Source organism: Emys orbicularis, chromosome 8, assembly GCF_028017835.1.
Source record: "Emys orbicularis isolate rEmyOrb1 chromosome 8, rEmyOrb1.hap1, whole genome shotgun sequence".
Lineage (NCBI taxonomy): Eukaryota > Metazoa > Chordata > Testudines > Emydidae > Emys > Emys orbicularis.
Window position 1 is genome coordinate 54,868,101 of NC_088690.1, and position 6,063 is coordinate 54,874,163.

A 6,063-nucleotide genomic window follows, 5' to 3' on the forward strand; every position below is an offset into this window, starting at 1 on the left:
TACAGTCAGTACCACCTATAAAATCAACTGTTAAAAGAATGCCCAGATTACAGAACAGTAATCTTTCCATGGAACGGAACATAGCCTGTATTTTCCAGTAGTAGTTTTCCGACTCTAAAATATTACAGACATTCATTTTAGTAATTTAACTTTCAAACCACTATGATCTTTGGTTGTTTTAAGAAGGGCACCTTAAAACATGTCACAGATGCTGAACTAGAGCCAACCAGGGAAGTGCAAGATGTTCCCTTCCCTGAAAACATGTCAGTGGAATAAAAATGAACAACAGGCCTTTCAATGTGGTCTGCATTCTTCATTACCACTTGCAACTTCACTCTCTGCATATAAGAAAGGGGGGTAGGGGAGGGAGTCCGTTTTTAAATCTCTTTTTGGAGCCACAAAGTGTTCTTGTTAGACCATATATCTACATTAATCTAATCCCTTCATTATTCAGCCAGATTTTCTTACTGTTTTATTCTTTTTTACTTTGTTTATTTTCAATGGCATGTTTGCGTTAGCTTCTGCCAAGCCACAGTAGTGGGTGTTATGATTTATATTGATAAATATAATTTGTGTCTTTTCAAGTTCCTAAAATGCCTCCTACAATATATTTTCCACATCTTAATTCTTCTTTAACCCTTTTCCAGTTTCTCTTGTGTTTTTATTTTTTAAAGGTTTGTGTTTCTTAATGGTATCAGATTAATAGCCCTGTAAACTGAAGTATTCTCTTTTTATCCACAAAAGAGAGATAGCACAGGCAGCAACCAAGTAAGCTTCACTACACGAACCTGTCAGTTTGCCTCAACATTGATGAGAAGGGGCCTCAATTAAGGGGGAAGAATTCAGTCTTCAAACCCATTCGGTCCTTGACCTCTTTGCTGAGACTGTTAACAAGGGTGCCAGTTACACTATTGCTATGGCCATCTGCCCATCAGGAGCAGGACTTAGACCACCCGTTCACTTCATGCAGGCCACCAAACAGCCTTCAGATTGTAACAGTTTCTAGCAATTGCAAACCTGAGTCAGATATGAACTGGTGACCTGTGGAGAAAATAATGGGCAAAAGAATCTATCCCTTGAATCAAACAGTCGCCGCTATTTGATTTTATTGTTGAATAAATCCATAGTATTGCTTTTTGCAAATGCATGCCCACAGATATTTCAGGTTAAAAATACTTATACTGGTATCTGACTTCAAGGCAGAAATCCCATTCTTGATAATTAAGCACTGCTTTGCAGGTCAAAGTAACAGAAGTCTTCCATAAACTTTGCTTTTACATTTCCTTAGGGCTTTTGTCTGCATCAACACTGTTCAAACTGATTTGCTGTATTTTATGTGATGGCCTCCAAGTCTGCTGTTTTATTCTTTTCTTTCCTCTTTCTTTAGAAATAGCATGGCCCTTCATCCATAAAGCCAGTCTGCATAGTCTATCTTGTTTTTTAATGCACCCTTCTGTGTCCCGTGACGATGTAAATTCCATACCATATTATCCTAGTTTAACCAAGTTTGGGTTATCCCAATTACATCTTGTTTCCCTATAAACCCAAATAGTCATGCAAAATTGTTTTGTAATACTGGTTGCAACTGCACAGACAAAACTCTGGAAAAACCTTTTCCGATTTGGCTTATTTTATTTTTCTGGTAATAAAATTTTCTATTTAGTTTTGATCATGACTATACAAAATAGAATCATTGTTGGCTAATCAGATTTCTGAATTGTCAAATTATCTTGATTTCATGTTATAACTGTGATAACTCAGACTTTGTTAAACCAGGATAACATGGCTTGGGATTTTTAATATCAGAATACAGAAGTACCTCCAAAAAGTGGCCCTGGTGAGATGGCAAGAATTATAGGTTTATGGATGAGAGGGGACACAAAACACTTAATTGGAAATAACCATGTAAAATATAGTAACATAGACTGAACAAATATATACCTACAGAAATGCAAATAGAGTATATTTATCAGGGGGTACAAGTCTTCCCAATACACCAAAATCCACCAGATAAAAAGATTACATCTACAGTCATTTAGTATAAATGGAATGAAGCCATCTTCATAAAACACTATCACAGAATCAATGTCTGAAAATAAATCTCTAAGCTTTACTTCAGGACTTGTGTATCCTGTGACTATATACTATTTACCAATATTTCTCTCTTTTAAACTTTTTCTGGATCCTTTTGCTCTGCTGTATCATCTACATCATTTCTTAAACATTTGAGAAAGTTATGTTTCTAGATAATGACTCATTGCTCCTTTCCAAGTTAAAATGTTTCTCTTAAGGTATACTACCATACATAGTAAGCCCATATCTGCCAAAAATTTGACTCATTGGCCAGTTAGTATGTGTGATCTTGTAACAAAACGCCCCAGGAATGAAAATTCCTAAGTGCAAGGATATAGAACATAGTGTTATCTGGCCTCTTTGTTTAAAATCTGAACCTTTATGTTGCATAAATTAATTCTTTTTTGCATCAAATATATACTGCATATCTTGCCTTGTTATTTTTTCTACACAACCAACCCAATTCCATCGATCTAAAGGGGTCTTAAAATCGACTTCTGTACTCCTCCCCGACGAGGGGAGTAGTGCTAAAATCGACCTCGCTGGGTTGAATTTGGGGTAGTGCAGACGCTATTTGACATTATTGGCCTCCGGAAGCTATCCCAGAGTGCTCCAATGTGACCACTCTGGACAGCACTTTCAACTCCGATGCACTAGCCAGGTACACAGGAAAAACCCCAGGAAATTTTGAATTTCATTTCCTGTTTGGTCAACGTGGCGAGCTCAGCAGCACAGGTGACCATGCAGTCCCCCCAGAATCGCAAACGAGCTCTAGCATGGACCAAATGGGAGTCACTGGATTGGATTGCTGTATGGGGAGAAGAATCTGTGCAGGCAGAACTCCGATCAAAAAGAAGAAATGCTAATATATATGCCAAAATCGCACAGGGCATGATGGACAGAGGCTACAACAGGGACATACACCAGTGCCGCGTGAAAGTTAAGGAGCTCAGGCAAGCCTACCAAAAGACAAAGGAGGCAAACGGTCGCTCTGGGTCAGAGCCCTATACATGCTGCTTCTATGATCAGCTGCATGCCATTCTAGGGGGGGACCCTACCAGTACCCCACCACTGTCCGTGGACACCTACAAGGAGGGAGTCTCACGCAACAGGGAGGAGGATTTTGTGGATGAGGAAGAGGAGGAGGAGGAGGAGGAGAATGCGCAGCAGGCAAGCAGTGAATCCATTCTCCCCGGCAGCCAGGACCTTTTCATCACCCTGGAGCCAATACCCTCCCAAGGCGGGATCCCCGACCTTGAAAGCAGAGAAGGCACCTCTGTACCTACAGTACACAGTTTAAAAGCAATAGTGTTTAATGTTTGATTTGCCCTGAAGACTTGGGATGCATTCACGGCCAGTACAGCTACTGGAAAAGTCTGTTAATGTGTCTGGGGATGGAGCGGGAATCCTCCAGGGACATCTCCATGAAGCTCTCCTGGAGGTACTCTGAAAGCCTTTGCCATGGGAGCAAAGGGTAGGCTGGGTCTCCAAGGATAACTATTGGCATTTCAACATCCCCCACATTAATTTTCTGGTCTGGGAAGTAAGTCCCTTCTTGCAGCTGTTCAAACAGCCCAGAGTTCCTAAAGATGCAAGCGTCATGCACCTTTCCCGGCCATCCCACGCTGATGTCAGTGAAACGTCCCTTGTGATCCACCAGTGCTTGCAGCACCATTGAGAAGTCCCCCTTGCGGTTTACATACTGGTTGACAAGGTGGTCCAGTGCCAAGATAGGGATATGCGTTCCGTCTATCGCCCCACCACAGTTAGGGAACCCCATTGCAGCAAAGCCATCCACTATGACCTGCACATTTCACAGAGTCACTACCCTTGATAGCAGAACGTCAGTGATTGCATTGGCTATTGAATCACAGCAGTCCCCACAGTAGATTTGCCCACTCCAAATTGATTTCCGACTGACCGGTAGCAGTCAGGCGTTGCAAGCTTCCACAGGGCTATCGCCACTCGCTTCTCAACTGTCAGGGCAGCTCTCATCTTGGTATTCCTGCGCTTCAGGATGGGGGAAAGCAACTCACAGAGTTCCAGGAAAATGGCCTTACGCATGCGAAAGTTTCGCAGCCATTTGGAATCATCCCTACCTGCAACCAGTCTCTGCTTGTTGCCGGGCCCAGAATCGGCATTTCACTGTATCAAACAGCCCCACTTGCCCAATTGCCACATCCCGTGCTCTAAGGAACATCTGTGTCCATGTCCTCCTCACAATCATCCTTGTGCTGCGGTCTCTTAGCCAGGTTCTGCACATACTGCAGTATAATGCATGAGGTGTTTACAATGCTCACAACAGCAGCGGTGAGCTGAGTGGGCTCCATGCTTGCCATGCTATGGCGTCTGCACGGGTAACCCAGGAAAAAAGGCTCGAAATGATTGTCTGCAGTTGCTTTCATGGAGGGAAGTGGGAGGGAGGGGAGACTGATGACATGTACCCAAAACCACCCGCGACAATGTTTTTGCCCCATCAGGCATTGGGAGCTTAACCCAGAATTCCAATGGGCAGTGGAGACTGCGGGAACTGTGGGATAGCTGCCCACAGTGCACCGCTCCAAGAGTCGATGCTAGCCACAGTACTGAGGACGCACTCCGCTGACTTAATGCGCTTAGTGGGGACATACACAATCGATTGTATAAAATCGATTTCTAAAGATCAACTTCTATAAAATCGACCTAATTTCGTAGTGTAGACATACCCTTAGTGTCCTGAATAATTGTCATCACCCCCTACAGTGATGCAGAATCTACCAAGTCCTCCTTTAAAACTTGGATAAACCTTAACTTGGATAAACTCCAGGGATTTCTTGGTTTTGAGCATCTCCAATTAATTATTTTTGCTTCACTGATTCTGAAGCCATCCAGGATACCGAGTAGATATGCGTGTTAGAATTTGAATTATCTAATGCAAGTACATTTAGAAAATATTCACTTGCTATTTACAGATAACACTTCCTATTGATCTTAAAGAGCTGTTTGTAAACTCTTGAGTTATTATAGTCCAGCCAATATTTGTAACTTGCTTTTAACTATCCTCCATGTAGTACATTCAACTTTTTTAAACGTTCCAGAAATAACTCAGAAACAGGCTCCTTCAGTGTGAAATCCATTTCCAACTTAAAATCTATGAAAATATGAAAAGTGTAGTGACCCTGGCCCGGACACTAGCACCTGCTGCAGCTGTGGGGCACCAGGATAGAATGCTGTCCTGAGGAGAAAGACAGCCAACAAAAGGGCAGCTCGAGCTCGGGAGGGGGCTCAGAATGTGCCTATAGGGGGCAATTGAAAAGTAGATAGAGAAGGAGGAGGTGAAAAGAGACTGCCTGGGGTAAAAAGGGAATTTGTTGAGGAAGCTGGACTGTGAAGGGCAGTGTGCAAGGAGCCCAGCCACAAAGCATAAGACCAGAGGGAGTGACTGTTGGGACACAGACAGAGGGAATGCAGTTTGGGTGCCTGGGAATAGGTGTGGCCCTCCGGGTGAGGAGCTGTCATTCGCAGGTGGACCTTCTGGAAAGGGTTGCCATCACCACAGCATCAAAGCAAAGGAGCATTGCAAGTTGGAGAAAGGTGAAGGTGGGACAGGAAGGGTGAAGCTGGCCTTTGCAGCCTGAGAAAAGAAGAGTTGATTCCCTCTTAGTGTGACACAATATGTTTTTGAAAAGATGTCTTTTATTGTGATGGTAATTTTCAGTTTATTATTTTTCTAAGCCAGTATTTGATGTTTCTTTATATTATTCTATTATTTTTTATTCCTGCCAAATTTCTGGTTTTTTTCCTTTATAAAGTTTAAAATTTAAGGTTATCTTCATTTTATTGGTTTGCCTTTGCCTCGCTTCCCAATAACCATAGTCTAGCTGAGGCCTGGTCACTGCAGTGTTTTAGTTTTCAAAGAAAAAAATTAAAAGTTTTATGTTGGCTGCAGCTTTCAAACAACCTCAAAGCATAAAGCACTCTGGGACTTTTGCAAGGAATATATTTTTATTT